The sequence below is a fragment of the Bombina bombina genome, chromosome 1 (genome assembly GCF_027579735.1).
Source record: "Bombina bombina isolate aBomBom1 chromosome 1, aBomBom1.pri, whole genome shotgun sequence".
Classification (NCBI taxonomy): Eukaryota; Metazoa; Chordata; class Amphibia; order Anura; family Bombinatoridae; genus Bombina; species Bombina bombina.
The window spans coordinates 885,859,979-885,883,684 of NC_069499.1; the positions used below are offsets into that span (position 1 = coordinate 885,859,979).

At 36.3% G+C, this 23,706-nt stretch overlaps 1 long non-coding RNA gene across 1 annotated transcript in view; it reads left to right on the top strand.

The window, feature by feature from the left end:
* The window catches only part of LOC128640401 (uncharacterized), a 98,807-nt gene extending 75,438 nt beyond the window's left edge, over positions 1–23,369 (top strand). The window contains exons 2-3 of the long non-coding RNA XR_008399341.1: positions 21,581–21,637; positions 22,822–23,369. This is a non-coding gene — a long non-coding RNA (uncharacterized LOC128640401). The remainder of the gene's footprint in view (positions 1–21,580; positions 21,638–22,821) is intronic.
* The last annotated feature ends 337 nt before the right edge of the window (positions 23,370–23,706 follow it).

Sequence of the window (23,706 nt, forward strand, 5' to 3'; positions counted from 1 at the left end):
TAAACCCTAACCTAAGTTACAATTACACCTAACACTACACTATAATTAAATTAATTACCTAAACTAACTACATTTAATTACAATTAAATTAAATAAACTAAATTACGAAAAAAACAAACCCTAAATTACAGAAAATAGAAAGAAATGACAAATTTTTAAACTAATTACACCTAATCTAATCCCCCTAATAAAATAAAAAAGCCCCCCAAAATAATAAAAATCCCTACCCTATTCTAAATTACAAATAGCACTTAAAAGGGCCTTTTGCGGGGCATTGCCCCAAAGTAATCAGCTCTTTTACCTGTAAAAAAAAATACAATACCCCCCAACATTAAAACCCACCACCCAACACTACTCTAAAACCCACCCAATCCCCCCTAAATAAAACCTAACACTACCCCCTTGAAGATCCCCCTACCCTGAGACGTTTTCACCCAGCTTGGCACAAGTGGACCTCCAGAGGGGCAGAAGTCTTCTTCATCCGATCTGGCCAGAAGAGGACATCCAGACTGGCAGTTTTCATCCAGGCGGCATCTTTTATCTTCTTCCATCCGGAGCGGAGCGGGTCCATCTTGAAGACATCCGACGCGGAGCATCCTCTTCCATCCGATGGTGACTGAAGAATGAAGGTTCCTTTAAGTGACGTCATCCAAGATGGCGTCCCTTCAATTCCGATTGGCTGATAGAATCCTATCAGCCAATCAGAATTAAGGTAGGAAAAATCCTATTGGCTGATTGGATCAGCCAATAGAATTGAAGTTCAATCCTATTGGCTGATTGGATCAGCCAATAGGATTGAGCTTGCATTCTATTGGCTGTTCCAATCAGCCAATAGAATGCAAGCTAAATTCTATTGGCTGATTGCATCAGCCAAAAGGATTTTCCCTACCTTAATTCCGATTGGCTGATAGGATTCTATCAGCCAATCGGAATTGAAGGGACGCCATCTTGGATGACGTCACTTAACGGAACCTTCATTCTTCAGTCGCCGTCAGATGGAAGACGATGCTCCGCTTCGGAGGTCTTCAAGATGGACCCGCTCCTCTCCGGATGGAAGAAGAAAGAAGATGCTGCCTGGATGAAGACTTCTCCCGGTCTGGATGTCCTCTTCTGGCCGGATCGGATGAAGACTTCTGCCCCTCTGGAGGTCCACTTGTGCCCGGCTGGGTGAAGACATCTCAAGGTAGGGTGATCTTCAAGGGGGTAGTGTTAGATTTTATTAAGTGGATTTTAGAGTAGGGTTGGGTGTGTGGGTGGTGGGTTTTAATGTTGGGGGGTATTGTATTTTTTTTTTTTACAGGTAAAAGAGCTGATTACTTTGGGTCAATGCCCCGCAAAATCCCATTTTAAGGGCTATTTGTAATTTAGTATAGGGTAGGGATTTTTTTATTTTGAGGGGCTTTTTTATTTTATTAGGGGGATTAGATTAGGTGTAATTAGTTTAAAAAATTGTAATTTCTTTTTTATTTTCTGTAATTTAGTATTTGTTTTTTTTTCGTAATTTAGTTTATTTTATTTTATTGTAATTAATTGTAGTTAGTTTAGGTAATTAATTTAATTATAGTGTAGTGTTAGGTGTAATTGTAACTTAGGTTAGGGTTTATTTTACAGGTAAATTTGTACTTATTTTAACTAGGTAGATATTAAAAAGTTAATAACTATTTAATAACTATTGTACCTAGTTAAAATAAATACAAAGTTGCCTGTAAAATAAAAATAAACCCTAAGCTAGATACAATGTAACTATTAGTTATATTGTAGCTATCTTAGGGTTTATTTTACAGGTAAATATTTAGTTTTAAATAGGAATAATTTAATTGTAGTAATTTTATATTTTTTAAAATTATATTTGTTAGGGGGTGTTAGGGTTAGGGTTAGATTTAGGGGTTAATACATTTAATATAGTAGCGGCCATGTTGGGGGCGGCAGTTTAGGGGTTAATAAATGTAGGTAGGTGTCGGCGATGTTAGGGCCGGCAGATTAGGGGTTAAAAATGTAACTAGTGTTTGAAAGGCGGGAGTGCGGCGGTTTAGGTGTTAATATATTTATTAAAGTGGTGGCGATGTCCGGTGGGCAGATTAGGCGTTAAACATTTTAGTTAAGTGTTTGCGATGTGGGGGGTGGGCTCAGTTTAGGGGTTAATAGGTAGTTTATGGGTGTTAGTGTACTTTTAGCACTTTAGTTAAGAGTTTTATGGGCTAACGTTGTAAAATAAAACTCTTAACTACTGACTTTTAAATGTGGTAGGAGTCTGGACAGGAGCGGGTCTACCGCTCATTTTTTCCAGCAATCGTAATACCGGCAATAGGAAAATCCCATTAAAAGATAGGATACACAATTGGCGTAAAGGGGATTTGCGGTATGCTAAAATCGTGGAAAAAAAGTGAGCTGTACACCTGTACCTGCCTGACTCGTAATACCAGCGGGCATTAAAAACGCTGCTTTTTAAGGCTAACGCAAGACTCATAATCTAGGCGTATATATATAAATTATACGTCCATGTCATGTATGTAAGCATAAAAACAGGTTTCCTTAAGAAATACTTTTATCACTCAGAGCCGTTTTTTAGAGAGAAGGGAAACAGTCATTTTTTATCAATTCTCAACTCTGTCTTATATTTAGTGAATACATACTTCAAGTTGTATGCCCTACGGATATTCATTTGTATATGCTATACCGTAAGCATTGCTATTCAAAGCTTCAGTGTTATATGGCTACTTAGGAATATTGTACTGTTTTTTGCGTTTTTTTATTTTGAGTGCAATCACCTTAAATAAATTTTCAATTCAGTCTCATATTTTGTAATTGTATACTTCAAATGATACATCACTAAATCACTGTAAATAATATATTAGGTTAGGAATCCAAACAAGGATTTGGGGCTTTTAGCCCAGTGCTGAATTACACACTATTGTATCAAATTATTTTTGTCTAAAAAGAAACAATTTATTTAACAAATATGCAACATACACAAAACATTTAAAAATACAGCTATAACTGCTAGGCCATAGGGGGTCATAAAAATATGAACCGTAATCAGTTGAATGACTTAGGGGTTGAAACAGAAGACCATGAAATGGTCCAGGTTATGCTGGAATTATTAAATGATAATGACAATTTCTTAGATGATGCTAATAATAGTGTGCTAAAGGGCAAAAGCACATTTATGTAAATTCTATCAAAATACCCAATGATAGAAAATTTGTGGCCCTGGTAACCACTGAACTTGAAGCACTAGATACCAAAAGTGTAACTGGTAAGAATTTGAGTTTTAAAGAAAGAACAGTACTAACTGAATTAAAAAATAACCCTAACATCACACTTAAAAATGCTGACAAAGGTGGCAATAAAGTAATTATGATAAATGAGAAATACTTGAAAATGTGTAAGGACATTCTCGATAATAATGATAACTATTGTATTATCAGAACAGACCCTACAGAGAGATTTATGGATGAATTGACAACAATGCTAGATTGGGGATTTAATGAAAGATTGATTACTAAAGACGAACACCAATATATGGCTAAAAAAAATGGCAAGAACAGCCACATTCTACAGTCTCCCCAAGGTACACAAAAATGTAACAGATCCCCCAGGTAGGCCCAGTGTATTGGGCAATGGGTGCCTGACAAAAAAAGTCAGTATTTTCCTAGATAAAAAACGTAGGAGATTTGTGCACACTATGACATCATATGTACAGGACGCAAAAGATGTACTAAACCACTTAGAAAACATGGTAGTGGATGACAATGTTCTATTGGCTAGCATAGATGTAGAAAATCTGTATTCTAACATCATGCATAACTTAGGACTTGAAGCAGTGAAACACTTTAAAAAAATGGTAAATCCTAAAGGGAGTTTGAAAGATGAATTTATTATTGATTTACTAAGATTTGTCCTAACGCACAATTATACCCTTTTTGATAATGAAATATATGTTCAAAAAAGGGGAACAGCGATGGGTAAATGTTACGCACCCACATATGCCAACCTTTTTCTTGGTTGGATAGAGCAAATGAGCATATTGAATCAGGATGTTAATCCATATATGAAGTATATGGATTTATATTTATGGTACATTGACGATGTGCTCATATTATGGTCTGGCACTAAAAGCAATATTCATGACATGGTTAAATAATAATACTTATGGTATGAAGTATACATACACAATAGATGAATCAAAGATTGCATTTTTGGATCTATTGATTATCAAAGATGATGATGGTGTTCTTAACACTAAATTATACAGAAAGAGTAAATCAACAAATAGTCTGCTCAAATGGAAAAGTTTCCACCCAAAGAACCAAAAATTAGGCATACCCACAGGGCAATACCTTAGGGCCAGAAGAAACTGCAGTGTAGATGAGGACTTTGAGAAAGAGGCATTTGAATTGAGAAAAAGATTCAGAGAGAGGGGGTACCCTAATCATTGCCTTAAGAAAGCCTACCAAAGAGCAAAAGCCTCAGACCGAAGAGCTTTACTAAGAAACACCACATCAAATTGTATACCTACACAGGAAAAGGAACAACCATAAGAGTTATAGGGACTTTTTATGAAAATAATCACATAATTCGCCAGATATTTAACTCTTTGAGTGCTAAGCACTTTACCACCTGGGTACTAAGCTGTTCAAAGGGATTTTTTATTTTTTCCAGATCCCCAAGACTTAAACTGTTGGAAAGGTTAGGCGATTACCTTTCCAACGGTGGGTCTTTGAGGTCTGTAGCTGCTTAGATGCCTGAGATACAAACTTCTAAGCAGCATGCCCCCTTTTTCTATACTTAACATTGTTAAGTTTAAATAAAGTTGCGCAGTGACGTCACCGCACATAGTGTGAAGCCCCAATGATGCCTGTCACTATACATACCCGATCGCCAGGGTAGGAGCGGGTGGGAGCCCCAGATCTCCCTCAAGATGGGAGAGTGCTAGCGACGGCTCTGATCCATCATTAGCACCTGAGTGGGAAACTCTGCAACAGCTCAGAGCCGTTGTTAGCACTCATGGGGTTAAGAAGCATTGGCATGTACTCACAGATGACCATGACTTACTAGAGATAATAACAAAAAATCCCCTTATAACAAACAGAAGATCACAAAATCTAAAAGATATCTTGACTAATATTAGTCACTATTCGGTATCTAAGCCAAGAACATGGATAAGAGAAACTAAAGGCTTCTACAAATGTGGACGGTGCATAGCATGCAGAAATATAATTCCAACAAAATGGTTCACAAATCCCAATACAAATAAAAAATATGAGATAAAAACATTCATGAATTGTAGATAAAGTATGGTTATCTATGTTGCAATGTGCAAATGCAATTTAATCTACGTGGGAGAGACCTCCAGGGAGCTAAGAACCAGAATCTTAAAACATATTGGGGACATTAAATGGAACAGATCAGTACCAATAGCCCAGCATATGAATACATCCCATGCAGATGCCAAATATGACATTAAGTTTTTTGTAATCGAACAACTAAAACTGACAGGGCAGAAGAGGTGACTTTAACAAAATCCTGTTGCAAAAGGAATGCAGATGTATCATTTGAAGTATACAATTGCAAAATATGAGACTGAATTGAAAATTGATTTAAGGTGACTGCACTCAAAATAAAAAAAACACAAAAAGCTGTAGAATATTCCTAAGTAGTCATATAACACCGAAGCTCTGAATAGCAATGCTTACGGTATAGCATATACAAATGAATATCCGTAGGGCATACAACTTGAAGTATGTATTCACTAAATATGAGACAGAGTTGAGAATTGATCAAAAATGACTGTTTCCCTTCTGTCTAAAAAACGGCTCTGAGTGATAAAAGTATTACTTAAGGAAACCTGTTTTTATGCATATATACATGACATGGACGTATAATAAAGACATATAGTTCTTTGCAGAATCTTAAATTTTGTTAAACGTGAGAACGCCAAAAATGATATATCTAACTTATAATTATGTGAAACAAACATATATAACTGAGAATATCCAGTATGTCTGACTAAACACGAGCATTCTCTGCCGATCTGCACAGATTTAACTTTGACGCCAGACAGTTAAACACTGCTGTCAATAGAATTGATCACTATGGCAACATATGCCCAAAAAGAAGCTAAGATGGCTGAGACCGCCCCTAAGCCCTGAGGAAGTCACGCACGAGTGACGAAACGCATCGGTGGGCGGGGCTATGAGGGACACTGTTGTGATATTAACTTTAAACACACGAAAAAACTTGATACACTTGTTATAATATTATACAATAGTAGCAATCTATAGCTTGCCAATGTTATGGGGTTAGTTGGAGACTGAATAGCCAGCTAATTAAGTTTGATTACATAACGACTGCTAAGAAATATTGCTTAATATATTACATGATATGTGGAAAATTAGTGAGTGGGCAGCTTGATGCTTTCCAATGTATAGTAATGAACAGGATGAATGGGTGTTGATAAGCACTAGGGATAGTCAGAAATCGTCCGACTGTGTTAAATCACAGCGGTACGCAGGAAGTAGGTCGCCTTTGAGCTCATAAACTGATTGTATGTGCTCTATATGATTATGCCTGCATGCATGTTTTTTCCTATGTGCTGATAGTACCCCACAGTCTCTCATAGCTCACGCAGCCCTTTTTAACCTAGCAGAGGACTCCTAGACTATCATTTAAATAGTGGATGTGAAATACCCCTATGGCCTAGCAGTTATAGCTGTATTTTTAAATGTTTTGTGTATGTTGCATATTTGTTAAATAAAGTGTTTATTTTTAATCATAAATAATTTGATACTATTGGTAGTTTAGTATTAGATTAGGGGGTGGGGGTTTTTGAGGGGGAGGGGCTTTTTATTTTCATAGGGATTAGCTTTCATTTTTTATTTTTGATAATTTGGTTTATTATTTTTTGTAATGTTAGACTTTTTTTGTAACCTTAGATTAGTTTAATTTTATGTTTGTATATTTTTAAGTAATGTTTGCTTTTCTATTTTAATTGTAACAGTATTTTTTAATTTAAGGTAATTGGGGTTAATTTAGGGGGCGTTAGGTTAGGGGGCTTAGTAGGTTAATTATTTGCGTTGTTGGGGTTTGGCAGATTAGGGGTTAATAGATTTATTGGGATTACTAGTCCTAAAGTCTGTGTACACAGGCCAATTTTTGTAGTACAGCGGTCCTACCCCTTGCGCGCTCTCTCTCTCTCTCTCTCTCTCTCTCTCTCTCAACCCCCCTCTCTTTTGCTATCTCTCTCTCACCCCTCTCTTATGCGCTCTCTCGCCCTCTCTCTTATGTGCTCTCTCTCCCCTCTCTTTTGCTCTTTCTCTCCCCCCTTTCTTTTGCTCACTCCCCCTCTCTTTTGCTCTCTCCCCTCTCTTGTTCTCTCTCTCCCTCTCTCCCTCTACCCCCTCTCTTTTGCTCTCTCTCCTCCCCCCATTCATTTGCTCTCTCTCCTCCCCCCCATTCTTTTGCTCTCTTTCCCCTCTCTCCCTCTCACTCCTCTTTTGCTCTCTCGCTCTTGCTCTCGCTCTTGCTCTCTCTTGCTCTCTCTCGCTCTCTTTTGCTCTCTATCTATCCCCCCTCTCTTTTGCTCTCTCTCTTTTGCTCTCTATCTATCCCCCCTCTCTTTTGCTCTCTCTCTTTTGCTCTCTATCTATCCCCCCTCTCTTTTGCTCTCTCTCTTTTGCTCTCTATCTATCCCCCCTCTCTTTTGCTCTCTCTCTTTTGCTCTCTATCTCTCTCCCCTCTCTTTTGCTCTCTCTCTTTTGCTCTCTATCTCTCTCCCCTCTCTTTTGCTCTCTCTCATCCCTCTCTTTTTCGCTCTCTCAGGTCATGGCCACTCCCGTGTTGACCACGCCCACCGACCCTTTCTTGTCTGGCCACGCCCCATCACTTCACTCCAACCGACCATAACCCCTCATCACGGCCGCTCCATCTGACCATGCCTCGGCCACACTCACCCAACCGTTCCCATCCGAGCCACGCCCCCCACAACGGACGCTTCTGCACACACTTTCTGCTCTGATCCTAAAGGCCAGGTATGTTTGTCCTTGTGCAGTCTCTACTGCGCATGACTGCATCGGACAAACATACTTGGCCTTTTATTATACAGGGAGTGCAGAATTATTAGGCAAGTTGTATTTTTGAGGATTAATTTTATTATTGAACAACAACCATGTTCTCAATGAACCCAAAAAACTCATTAATATCAAAGCTGAATAGTTTTGGAAGTAGTTTTTAGTTTGTTTTTAGTTATAGCTATTTTAGGGGGATATCTGTGTGTGCAGGTGACTATTACTGTGCATAATTATTAGGCAACTTAACAAAAAACAAATATATACCCATTTCAATTATTTATTTTTACCAGTGAAACCAATATAACATCTCAACATTCACAAATATACATTTCTGACATTCAAAAACAAAACAAAAACAAATCAGTGACCAATATAGCCACCTTTCTTTGCAAGGACACTCAAAAGCCTGCCATCCATGGATTATGTCAGTGTTTTGATCTGTTCACCATCAACATTGCGTGCAGCAGCAACCACAGCCTCCCAGACACTGTTCAGAGAGGTGTACTGTTTTCCCTCCTTGTAAATCTCACATTTGATGATGGACCACAGGTTCTCAATGGGGTTCAGATCAGGTGAACAAGGAGGCCATGTCATTAGATTTTCTTCTTTTATACCCTTTCTTGTCAGCCATGCTGTGGAGTACTTGGACGCGTGTGATGGAGCATTGTCCTGCATGAAAATCATGTTTTTCTTGAAGGATGCAGACTTCTTCCTGTACCACTGCTTGAAGAAGGTGTCTTCCAGAAACTGGCAGTAGGACTGGGAGTTGAGCTTGACTCCATCCTCAACCCGAAAAGGCCCCACAAGCTCATCTTTGATGATACCAGCCCAAACCAGTACTCCACCTCCACCTTGCTGGCGTCTGAGTTGGACTGGAGCTCTCTGCCCTTTACCAATCCAGCCACGGGCCCATCCATCTGGCCCATCAAGACTCACTCTCATTTCATCAATCCATAAAACCTTAGAAAAATCAGTCTTGAGATATTTCTTGGCCCAGTCTTGATGTTTCAGCTTGTGTGTCTTGTTCAGTGGTGGTCGTCTTTCAGCCTTTCTTACCTTGGCCATGTCTCTGAGTATTGCACACCTTGTGCTTTTGGGCACTCCAGTGATGTTGCAGCTCTGAAATATGGCCAAACTGGTGGCAAGTGGCATCTTGGCAGCTGCACGCTTGACTTTTCTCAGTTCATGGGCAGTTATTTTGCGCCTTGATTTTTCCACACGCTTCTTGTGACCCTGTTGACTATTTTGAATGAAATGCTTGATTGTTCGATGATCACGCTTCAGAAGCTTTGCAATTTTAAGAGTGCTGCATCCCTCTGCAAGATATCTCACTATTTTTGACTTTTCTGAGCCTGTCAAGTCCTTCTTTTGACCCATTTTGCCAAAGGAAAGGAAGTTGCCTAATAATTATGCTCACCTGATATAGGGTGTTGATGTCATTAGACCACACCCCTTCTCATTACAGAGATGCACATCACCTAATATGCTTAATTGGTAGTAGGCTTTCGAGCCTATACAGCTTGGAGTAAGACAACATGCATAAAGAGGATGATGTGGTCAAAATACTCATTTGCCTAATAATTCTGCACTCCCTGTATAGGATTGCTTTTTGTGGGTTTGGTGGATTAGGGGTTAATAGTTTTATTAGGTTTACTGCATTGTGGGCTTATGGCGTATTAGGGGTTAAAAGTTTTATTGCGATGTGGGTTAATGGCGGATTAGGGGTTAATATACTTTATTAGTTATTTCAGTGGGAGATTGCATTTGACAGGTAGATATTGCGCATGCGTTAGATGTAAGTTTATATTTTCAGGCAGTTACGGGAGCAACGGTGCTTACATTTTCAGTGCAAGGCTTGCTGCACCTGCCTATTTGTGGCGAGGGGAAAATGGAGTAAAATATCTCCATTTTTGCCACGTAAGTCCTTGCACTGTATATGTGATAATGATTTGCGACGCGGTTCTATGTTAGCTTATGGGAGTAAAAATTGAGTGCGACTGGTAAAATATACGTGGCACATTTATATGTGGCACCGTATGTTATACCAAAACCATGTAAAAAACGGTATCGCTGGCTTTGGTGGGCAACCCAGCATATATAATCTTGCCCCTAGTGCTTAGGTAGTCTTGTACTTGTAACGAATTCTGCGCATATTAAGAGATCAGTGACATTACTGGCTTTTTGACAGCAGTATTTGTATTCCATGGTTGAATTCATAATATAGATCAGGAGCTTTACATTTTTGCTCTGGTGGGGTTGTTTTATATTATTCATGTGACCTTTTTATTAAATGTAACTTTTAACTGTGTATTAATTCTTCTAAAATGTAAATCTCACATTCTGTATTGTGTATGCTAATCCAAAGAGCATGATACAGCTTTGATAAAGCTGGCAACATCACTGATCTGTAAATGTTTCAGACTTTTGTCACAGGGTGCAAGAATACGTGAGCTTTAAGATGGCCATGAAGAGCATGACTAATCAATTGAGCAAGATCTTGCAGCCACTTCCCTATTATCTTCCTGTCCAGCTGCTTGAGGTGAGGGTGCCTAACTGGCTATTAATCACTGCAGATTGAAATGCATAGAATAGGTGCAGACCCAATATTATCTAAGATGCTAACAATGCAGAGAACTGTTTGCAGAAAAAATGTAAAACGTTTTTTTTTTCATTAAACTTAGTTTGATGATGATGCAATCTGTTGTATAATTATTTTATTAGGTGATGTTTAGCAAATGTTTTTGTTCATTAAACTTAGTTTGATGATGATACAATCTATATTATTAGGTTTATAATGCTGTTTGGCATTTAAAGTCTTCATTTCAAACCTTTAAAAATAATGTATTAGATGTTACTTGTGAAAATAGTTTAGATTTACAACCATTCCTCCTGTAACCTAACCCACAGCGTAAACTGAGGGGTATGTATGTATGTATGTATGTATTCATTCTCTGGTCTTTTCATCAATGTTTATTATTCACAAAAGTTGTATTGGTGTCTTTTTCAATGGGTATTTGCCAAAATTCCTTAGTCCCAAAAGGCTCCTAACAAACTATTCCCAACCGCTTACCTATAAACCCCCCGTATGTGCTGTCGTCACTTCCGGTGCCATGGAGGCCGCTTGCGTGCGTCACCGCTCCTTCTCTGCCGCATGGCTAATTACCATAGCTCCACCTGCGTGATGTCATATACCCACACGCAGTACACAGTACACTGGGCTGCGTGCATGTCAGGAGCTAGCAACTCCGATAGCATCGGACTGACGATTATAAACGTGTGTTCTAAAAACTCGTCTAGCCTATCTTTTATTATTAAAAAGTGCTGTAACAGCACTATCTAGGACCCTTAATATTTACTATTTACACAGTGGACCTAATACCAGAATTATTATATCAACTATATATCAATTAAGTTCATCTAAAACCTTTTGTATTAACATAGCAACTATTCTATAGTTAATTGTAAAAAAATGGTATAGAAATGGGGTTATTTGTTTAATGAGGGGACTTATCATAATAACATTCATCCCTAATGAAGTAAGGTAGAAAACTTTTTTAGGTCCGCAACAGTACACTGCATCATGGAGCTTCTTCAATTTGTACTGTCCACTCTATACAAATGGATAATCCAGTCCCTTATAATAGAAATGACCTGGATCAAACAATCCTAGAGTTCCCATCAAAGGAAAACATTAAAATCCAGTTGTATATTTAGTCCTTTCGGGGCTACTGTATCCAATCGGTAGATCCAGGAGGTTTCCACCTGGAGGAGTTTGGTGTTCCTATCTCCCCCTCTCCGTAGGGGCGGCACATGATCTATGAGTATGGTCCTTAGACTTGCAGCTGTGTGTCCTGCCTGCAGAAAATGTCGAGCCACTGGTTGATCCGACTCACGTTTCTCAATCGCTTGCCTATGATTGGCCATCCTCTCACGAAAGGTGGTCGATGTTTTCCCCACGTACATCAAGGAACACGGACACATTAGTACATAGATCACATAGGTACTAAGGCATGACAGCCTATGTAGAATCTTATACTTCCTCCCAGTGTGTGGGTGATGGAAGTGCATCCCAGTCAGCATACTATTACACGTAGTGCAGTCCCCACACCTGTAGCATCCCAGTTTCCTTTTTGTATCCAACCATGTCCCCTTTTCGTAACACTTTATTGGGTCATTGTGGACCAAAATATCCTTTAGATTGGGTGCTCTTTTGTATACCATCCATGGTGCTTTCATACGTGTAAAGGGTAAAGTCTTGTCTGAGCTCACGATTTCCCAGTTCTTCTTTACCGACTCTGATAGAATCTTAGATATGGGGTTGAACGTTGTTATAAAATTGATGTTATCACTTACATCTTCCACATTTTTCTTCACACCCTGAGGCAGAAGCAGTGACTTTTGATCTTGTTGCACCAATTCGGTGTGTACCTTTTTGATCAATTTTCGTCCATAACCTCGCTGTTCCAGTTTATTGACCATTTCTTCCTCTTGGGAGATAGGAACACCAAACTCCTCCAGGTGGAAACCTCCTGGATCTACAAATTGGATACAGTAGCACCGAAAGGACTAAATATACAACTGGATTTTAATGTTTTCCTTTGATGGGAAGTCTAGGATTGTTTGATTCAGGTCATTTCTATTATAAGGGACTGGATTATCCATTTGTATAGAGTGGACAGTACAAATTGAAGAAGCTCCATGATGCAGTGTACTGTTGCGGACCTAAAAAAGTTTTCTACCTTACTTCATTAGATGAATGTTATTATGATAAGTTCCCTCATTAAACAAATAACCCCATTTCTATACCATTTTTTTACAATTAACTATAGAATAGTTGCTATGTTAATACAAAAGGTTTTAGATGAACTTAATTGATATATAGTTGATATAATAATTCTGGTATTAGGTCCACTGTGTAAATAGTAAATATTAAGGGTCCTAGATAGTGCTGTTACAGCACTTTTTAATAATAAAAGATAGGCTAGACGAGTTTTTAGAACACACGTTTATAATCGTCAGTCCGATGCTATCGGAGTTGCTAGCTCCTGACATGCGCGCAGCCCAGTGCACTGCGTGTGGGTATATGACATCACGCAGATGGAGCTATGGTAATTAGCCATGCGGCAGAGAAGGAGCGGTGACACACGCAAGCGGGAGCGGCCTCCATGGCACCGGAAGTGACGACAGCACATACGGGGGTTTATAGGTAAGCGGTTGGGAATAGTTTGTTAGGAGCCTTTTGGGACAAAGGAATTTTGGCAAATACCCATTGAAAAAGACACCAATAGGTGTTGAAACGTCTGGGAATGCTGTAATACAACTTTTGTGAATAATAGACATTGATGAAAAAACCGGAGAGTGAAGCGTTTTCTTCCTTGGGGTTGAACGTAAATCTAAATTTTTCTACGCAGCACCCCGGCAGATGATCTCAGGAACAGTGAGTGCACTATAACTGTTATTACTATGTATATGTATGTATATGTATGTATATGTATGTATATGTATGTATATGTATGTATATGTATGTATGTGTATGTGTATGTATGTGTATGTATGTGTATGTATGTATATGTATATGTATATATATGTATATATATGTATATGTATATGTATATATATGTATATATATGTATATATGTGCATTAGAGCCCTTTGCAGTTAAATAGATGGAAACATAAGAAATCATATTTATGCAATATTCATATTTAAAAAAGTATTTAACTGTGAATTTACTATACATATTTCACATTCCAATGTTCTGCACACAGGGGAATATGTTCTATATATGTTTAAATAGATATTCCTATATATATATATATATATATATATATATATATATATATATATATATATATATATATATATATATATATATATATATATATATATATATATATATATATATATATATATATATATATATATATATATATATATATATATATATATATATATATATATATATATCTCTCTTTATGGGCTCCATGTACTAAGCCGTCAATTAATCCGACATTGTAGACGCGGATAAACTCGCCGTTACTTGCCGCGGGTGAAATGGTGTCCACTGTCACTATGTACTAAAAATCCACCCAGAAATACACGTCTAGCCTGCCGCAAGCAGTGGCGGATTATTGATAAATTTGATGCCACGACTAAGCTAATGTACTTAAATGTTAGTAGAATTGTATGGCCAATTATTAACATGTGACATGCAAGGTGTCAGAAACGTCATAGTAGTCGCAGGAAAATAATTTGGCTACTATAAAAGTGCAACTTTTCTAAACAACTTTATTATTGTTCCAAATTTTTTCAACAGTGACTACAGTTGGTTATTTTTGTAATTTTTATTTACAAATTTGATATGGCTTCATATGGATCTGATACCACTTCAAAATCCAAGAATCCTCACTTTTCGCATCAGCAAAACGTAGTTTTGATTGATATGATTATGATTATTTATTTTGAAGTCGTGTCAAACAGACAAATTTTCCAAGGAGGAAGATGATCTGGCAAAGGATTAGCGATGCCGTTAGTGCCCAGGGTCCTGGAAAAAAGGATGTTGAACAGCTCAAGAAACGTTATAACGACATCAAACATTTTGCCAAAGCAAAATTGGCCAGAGAAAAAAATTCTGCACGTGCTACCAGAGGTGGGCCAGCATATGTGGCCGACTTAAATGACTACGAGCAGAAGTTTGTTCAGCGTCTAGGGCCTGAGATCATCACAGGTATAACGGACAACTGTGACAGTGATTTGAGAGGTAAATGTATAACGTAATAATTGACGCAAAATGCTTGTAAAATAACGATAGTTCTGTGTCTGCAATATTATGGATGAAAAATAACCTTATTGGTCTTCTTACTAAAGAAATTAGCTGCTTACGTACGTTAAGTAGCACATAGGCCCCAAATATTTTTATGTATTTTAATATATTATGGCGCATTTTTAAAAAAAAATCTTATTATGGATTTTTTAAATAAATATATTTATATATATATATATAATAAAAAAAATAGATAAATGGGATTCTACAATAATAGGTTTTCTATAATTATCTGTAGTATGAAGCTATAACGGAAATATAAGAAATATGTTGATATATCTACTGTATTGTTCATGCATACAATAGTGTATTAAAAAGATAAAGATTTACTCAATAGTAAAATAACTTTTTATGATGCCTATAAACTTTTTTATGATTTTTTTTCTAAATATAGGGGAGAACTACTAATGTGATCCCTAAAGATAACATTGTGCTCATGCCGTGCCTTTGTAATCAAAATATTTGTATTAAATTTAGGCCCAATTTAATTGTAATATTTATGTAATTAAATGCCATCTAAACAGGTTTGTTTTATAATATGGTTCGATACAAGTAAATGATATGATATTAAAGGGACATGAAACAATCAATTTTTTCTTCCCTGATTTAGAAAGAGCATGCAATTGTAAACAACTGTCCAATTTACTTTTTTTATTTATTTGATTTGATTTATTTAGTTCGAGTATAGAATACAATTTTTAACAGCATTCCAAATGAGTTCTAATATCTAATTTTCTGCATTCTATAGATATCCTTTGTTTGAGACATAGCGATGCACATGGGTGACACAATCACACGAGCCATCTATGGGCATCAACCAATGATCATTTACTGAGCCTATCTATATATGCTGTTCATCAAAGTATATCAATGGAATGAAACAAAAAAGATTATAGAATTAAATTAAAACATTTCTTTTTAAATTGCATGTTCTTTTCGAAATCATGAAAGAAAAATGTTTGTTTTCATGTCCCTTTAATGATTGTGCCAGCAGCCAATGCCGTGATCAGAGTATTATAACCAGTATTAGTTTTCATATTAAACTACACATTTAAAAAAAAAAAAAAAAAAATCATTACTAAAAATATTCTTTTTTTTAAATTTATTTTAAAGCTACACCGGCACCACAAGCACAGCCTGGGAGGAGTATATATATATATATATATATATTTATTTAAAAAATCCATAGTAAAGATTTTTTTTTTTTAAATGCACCATAATTTCTATGAATCAAAAATATTTGGGGCCTATGTGCGACTTAACATACATAAGCAGCTAATTTCTTTAGTATGAAGACCAATAAGGTTATTTTTCATCCATAATATTGGAGACACAGAACTATCGTTATTTTACAAGCATTTTGCGTCAATTATTACGTTATACATTTACCTCTCAAATAACTGTCACAGTCGTCCGTTATACCTGTGATGATCTCAGGCCCTAGACGCTGAACAAACTTAGCACGTGCAGAATTTTTTTCTCTGGCCAATTTTGCTTTGGCGAAACGTTTGATGTCGTTATAATGTTTCTTGAGCTGTTCGACATCCTTTTTTCCAAGACCCTGGGCACTAACGGCATCGCTTATCCTTTGCCAGATCATCTTCCTCCTTGAGAAATTGGTCTGTTTGACACGACATCCAAATAAATAATAATAAGAGTCAATAATCATATCAATCAAAACTAAGTTTTGCTGATGCAAAAAGTGAGGATTCTTGGATTTTGAAGTGGTATCCGATCCAGATGAAGCCATATCAAATTTGTAAATAAATATTACAAAAATTACGCACTCTAGTCACTGTTGAAAAAATTTGGAACAATAATAAAGTTGTTTAGAAAAGTTGCACTTTTATAGTAGCAAAATTATTTTCCCGCGACTACTATGACGTTTCTGACACCTTGCATGTCAAGTGTTAATAACTGGCCATACAATTCTACTGACATTTAAGTAAATTAGCTTAGTCGTGGCATCAAATGTATCAATAATCCGCCACTGCTCGTGGCAGGCTAGACGTGTCTATTTCTGGGTGGATTTTTAGTACATAGTGACAGCGGACACCATATTGCCTGCGGCGAGTAACAGCGAGTTTATCCGCGTCTACAATGTTGGATTAATTGATGGCTTAGTACATGGAGCCCATAAAGAGATAGAGATATATATATATATATATATATATATATATATATATAGGAATATCTATTTAAAATTATATAGAACATATTCCCCTGTGTGCAGAACATTGGAATGTGAAATATGTATAGTAAATTAAATATATCATTGATACATATCATCAAATAATGGTGATGAATGTCCTGTCAAACTATGGAACAGACGTCCCAAATCAGCTATAATAAAAAAAAAAAAAATGGACAATAAGATTTGAGTAAATTGGAATTATTTACATATATTAGAATGCGATTACGTTACCTTTAAATGTAATTTTAAAAATACATTTAATATCAATTAAGTTTTAGATTAATAATAAGCTCAGATCATTGGTATATGTCATTCAACTGCCATTCCATTTCTAAACTACATTGAACTAGATTCTGTCAATACTAACATTGTACATTTGTTATTGTTTAGGAATTTTTTTTTATTTGAAATCTAAATTTTTGGATTTGATAGATGAAAGACATAACACATGCCATTTAAAAAAAATATTTTGGGAAATTTGATTTTTATTTAAAAAAAAAAATGATAGTGCTAATTTGTGATTTTAATAGAAAGAATCATTTACTCACCAGTTCCTCTTCCAACACCTGTATCTGGAGTGCTGGTCCTTACATCAAGGTGTGTATCCGCAGATGAAGAACTATGTGTGATAGTAGATGTGGACCGTATAAATTGACCATGAGCTGCACTGGTAGATGGTCTTGAAACAGCTGCAGAAGATCTTGAAGAAGTGGGCGCTTCATTAGTACTCCTCCTAGGCTGTGCTTGTGGTGTCTGTGTAGCTATAAAATAAATTAAAAAAAAGAATATTTTTAGTAATTAATTTATATATATGTATAGATAGGTATGTTCGACTTAAATCATGAAAGAAAAAATTTGGGTTTCATGTCACTTTAACTTTTATCTAAGCATATTCTGACTGCCCCCTGATCACATGCCTTTATAAATGTATTATCTATTGAATTTCATGTTGCAGGATTTGAGTATAGAATACAATTTTTAACAGCATTCCAAATGAGTTCTAATATCTAATTTTCTGCATTCTATAGATATCCTTTGTTTGACACAAAAAGTGATGCACATGGGTGACACAATCACACGAGCCATCTATGGGCATCAACCAATGATCATTTACTGAGCCTATCTATATATGCTGTTCATCAAAGTATATCAATGGAATGAAACAAAAAAGATTATAGAATTAAATTAAAACATTTCTTTTTAAATTGCATGTTCTTTCGAAATCATGAAAGAAAAATGTTTGTTTTCATGTCCCTTTAATGATTGTGCCAGCAGCCAATGCCGTGATCAGAGTATTATAACCAGTATTAGCTTTCATATTAAACTACACATTTAAAAAAAAAAAAAAAATCATTACTAAAAATATTCTTTTTTTTAAATTTATTTTAAAGCTACACCGGCACCACAAGCACAGCCTGGGAGGAGTATATATATATATATATATATTTATTTAAAAAATCCATAGTAAAGATTTTTTTTTTTTAAATGCACCATAATTTCTATGAATCAAAAATATTTGGGGCCTATGTGCGACTTAACATACATAAGCAGCTAATTTCTTTAGTATGAAGACCAATAAGGTTATTTTTCATCCATAATATTGGAGACACAGAACTATCGTTATTTTACAAGCATTTTGCGTCAATTATTACGTTATACATTTACCTCTCAAATAACTGTCACAGTCGTCCGTTATACCTGTGATGATCTCAGGCCCTAGACGCTGAACAAACTTAGCACGTGCAGAATTTTTTTCTCTGGCCAATTTTGCTTTGGCGAAACGTTTGATGTCGTTATAATGTTTCTTGAGCTGTTCGACATCCTTTTTTCCAAGACCCTGGGCACTAACGGCATCGCTTATCCTTTGCCAGATCATCTTCCTCCTTGAGAAATTGGTCTGTTTGACACGACATCCAAATAAATAATAATAAGAGTCAATAATCATATCAATCAAAACTAAGTTTTGCTGATGCAAAAAGTGAGGATTCTTGGATTTTGAAGTGGTATCCGATCCAGATGAAGCCATATCAAATTTGTAAATAAATATTACAAAAATTACGCACTCTAGTCACTGTTGAAAAAATTTGGAACAATAATAAAGTTGTTTAGAAAAGTTGCACTTTTATAGTAGCAAAATTATTTTCCCGCGACTACTATGACGTTTCTGACACCTTGCATGTCAAGTGTTAATAACTGGCCATACAATTCTACTGACATTTAAGTAAATTAGCTTAGTCGTGGCATCAAATGTATCAATAATCCGCCACTGCTCGTGGCAGGCTAGACGTGTCTATTTCTGGGTGGATTTTTAGTACATAGTGACAGCGGACACCATATTGCCTGCGGCGAGTAACAGCGAGTTTATCCGCGTCTACAATGTTGGATTAATTGATGGCTTAGTACATGGAGCCCATAAAGAGATAGATATATATATATATATATATATATATATATATATATATATATATATATATATATATATATATATATAGGAATATCTATTTAAAATTATATAGAACATATTCCCCTGTGTGCAGAACATTGGAATGTGAAATATGTATAGTAAATTAAATATATCATTGATACATATCATCAAATAATGGTGATGAATGTCCTGTCAAACTATGGAACAGACGTCCCAAATCAGCTATAATAAAAAAAAAAAAAAATGGACAATAAGATTTGAGTAAATTGGAATTATTTACATATATTAGAATGCGATTACGTTACCTTTAAATGTAATTTTAAAAATACATTTAATATCAATTAAGTTTTAGATTAATAATAAGCTCAGATCATTGGTATATGTCATTCAACTGCCATTCCATTTCTAAACTACATTGAACTAGATTCTGTCAATACTAACATTGTACATTTGTTATTGTTTAGGAATTTTTTTTTATTTGAAATCTAAATTTTTGGATTTGATAGATGAAAGACATAACACATGCCATTTAAAAAAAATATTTTGGGAAATTTGATTTTTATTTAAAAAAAAAAATGATAGTGCTAATTTGTGATTTTAATAGAAAGAATCATTTACTCACCAGTTCCTCTTCCAACACCTGTATCTGGAGTGCTGGTCCTTACATCAAGGTGTGTATCCGCAGATGAAGAACTATGTGTGATAGTAGATGTGGACCGTATAAATTGACCATGAGCTGCACTGGTAGATGGTCTTGAAACAGCTGCAGAAGATCTTGAAGAAGTGGGCGCTTCATTAGTACTCCTCCTAGGCTGTGCTTGTGGTGTCTGTGTAGCTATAAAATAAATTAAAAAAAAGAATATTTTTAGTAATTAATTTATATATATGTATAGATAGGTATGTTCGACTTAAATCATGAAAGAAAAAATTTGGGTTTCATGTCACTTTAACTTTTATCTAAGCATATTCTGACTGCCCCCTGATCACATGCCTTTATAAATGTATTATCTATTGAATTTCATGTTGCAGGATTTGAGTATAGAATACAATTTTTAACAGCATTCCAAATGAGTTCTAATATCTAATTTTCTGCATTCTATAGATATCCTTTGTTTGACACAAAAAGTGATGCACATGGGTGACACAATCACACGAGCCATCTATGGGCATCAACCAATGATCATTTACTGAGCCTATCTATATATGCTGTTTATCAAAGTATATCAATGGAATGAAGCAAAAAAGATAATAGAATTACATTAAAACATTTCTTTTTACATTGCATGTTCTTTCAAAATCATGAAAGAAAAATGTTTGTTTTCATGTCCCTTTAATGATTGTGCCAGCAGCCAATGCCATGATCAGAGTATTATAACCAGTATTAGCTTTCATATTAAACTACACATTTAAAAAAAAAAAAATCATTACTAAAAATATTCTTTTTTTTAAAATGTATTTTAAAGCTACACCGGCACCACAAGCACAGCCTGGGACGAGTACCAATGAAGTGCCCACTTCTTCAAGATCTTCTGCAGCTGTTTCAAGACCATCTACCAGTGCAGCTCATAGTCAATTTATACGGTCCACATCTACTGTCACACACAGTTCTTCATCTGCGGATACACTCCTTGATGTAAGAACCAGCACTAAAGATACAGGTGTTGGAAGAGGAACTGGTAAGTAAATGATTTTTTCTAACAAAATCACAAATCAGCACTATCATTATTATTTTTTTAAAATAAAAATCAAATTTCCCAAAATATTTTTTTAAATGGTGTGTGTTATGTCTTTCATCTATCAAATCCAAAAATTTAGATTTCAAATATTTTTCCCCTTAAACAATGACAAATGTACAATGTTAGTATTGACATAATCTACTTCATTAGATTTCAGAGATGGAATGGCAGTTGAATTACATATACCAATGATCTGAGCTTATCATTAATCTCAAACTTAATTGATATTAAATGTATTTTTAAAATTACATTTAAAGGGAATGTAATCGCATTCTAACATATGTAAATAATTCCAATTTACTCAAATCTTATTGTATTTTTTTTTGTTTATAGCTGATTTGGGACGTCTGTTCCATGGTTTGACTGGACATTCATCGCCATAATTTGATGGTATGTATTAATGATATATATAATACTAGTCCTAAAGCCCGTTCACACGGGCCATTTTTTGCAGGGTACAGCAGTCCCAACCCTTGCGCTCTCTCCCTGCCCCTCTCTTTTGCGCTTTCTCTCCCCCTCTCTTTTGAGATCTCTCTCTCCCCCCTCTCTTTTGCGCTTTCTCTCCCCCTCTCTTTTGAGATCTCTCTCCCCCTCTCTTTTGCGCTTTCTCTCCCCCTCTCTTTTGAGATCTCTCTCCCCCCTCTCTTTTGCGCTCTCTCTCCCCCCTCTTTTGCGCTCTCTCTCCCCCCTCTTTTGCGCTCTCTCTCCCCCCTCTTTTGCGCTCTCTCTCCCCCCTCTTTTGCGCTCTCTCTCTCCCACCCTCTTTTGCACTCTCTCTCTCCCACCCTCTTTTGAGATCTCTCTCTCTCTCTCTCTCTCTCTCTCTCTCTCTCTCTCTCTCTCTCTCTCTCTCTCTCTCTCTCTCTCTCTTTCTCTCTCTCTTTCTCTCCTCCTCCCCCTTTCTCTCTCTTTCTCTCCTCCTCCCCCTCTCTCTTTCTCTCCTCCTCCCCCTCTCTCTTTCTCTCCTCCTCCCCCTCTCTCTTTTGCTGTCTCTCCCCCTCTCTTTTGCTCCCTCTCTTGTGCTCCCTTTATCTCCCCTCTTGATCTCTCTCTCCCCTCTTGATCTCTCTCTCCCCTCTTGATCTCTCTCTCCCCTCTTGATCTCTCTCTCCCCTCTTGATCTCTCTCTCCCCTCTTGATCTCTCTCTCCCCTCTTGATCTCTCTCTCCCCTCTTGATCTCTCTCACCTTTCTTATCTTTTCCCTACCCCCTCTCTCCCCTCTTTTGAGCTGTTTTGAGCTCTCACTGCACAGCCTTTCAATGGCCGCCTGACCCCGGCCCTTCACGCTTGGCCACGCCCCCGATCACGCTCGGTCACGCACACTTCTGCTCGCACTGAAGAGCAGAGACTTAGGGATTCTCAAAGGCCAGGTGTGTTTGTCCTCGTGCTGTGCTGTCTACTGCGCATGACAGCTTCGGACAAACACACTTGGCCTTTTATTATATAAGATAATTTAAATTTTTGGGTATGACTGTTTTATCATCTCTCTCCTTCTATTCCATCTATGAAACCGTCTCTAAAATGCATTTTTTTTTGTCCATTTTCTAATGTTTTATTTTGTTTGATCTAGAAGAAGAAAACTCATCAAGGGAGATCACCATAAATCTCATACCAATAAGAGAGGACAATCCAAATTCCAAAGAAAATACAGGACGTCAGAATGGAAGTGAGACTCCAGATTTTTTTCGATATATTTGGAGATGCCCAACAATTGGAAATACATACCCCTGAGAATCAGGAGGAACAAGTGGAAACACAGGAATCACCACCACAAGAAACAGGGGATGTAAATATTGCAAATCCACCAGCTGATGAACTATTGGCCGATGTTGGCTTAACGGAAATGTTGTCACTTGCCAGGCAATATGGAGAGGACCACAGGGACATGCAGAATGTTATTAACAATAATATTGAACGTTAGGCAGCCATTTCCGAAAAAAGTATTGAAATCGAAAAAGAAAAAATGGAAATTGAAAGGCAAACATTAAATCTCCAAAGAGAAATGTTTCAGTGGCAGAGGCAGATGGACAAAGAAAAAAACAGCAAATAAATAGAGCCATAAGCCTCACTAAAAGGACACTCCAATCACTATTATCTATTATAAGTGAAAGGGAGGGTACAACAGACCCCAAAAGACCAAGGCTACTATGAACAATTTATTTCTAATTTATATCCCCAAAATTCAAAAGGTTATATTTTTTATTTATTGTTTTCATACATATATATTTGTTTTATAATTGTTATTTTTTTTTTATTATTATTATTTTTTTTTTTAAATTTGCCAATAAATACAGAATTGTTTGAAAAAAACTATCCTTTATTCACAGAAACTCAAAATCCTGAATTACTATTGATTGTTCACAGAAAAAAAAGGATTTGGAATTTTTTTGTTGCCTTTCTTATGCAAATTATATTCCAATTTTTTTTTATAAAACAAATAACAGAATAAAATCAAATA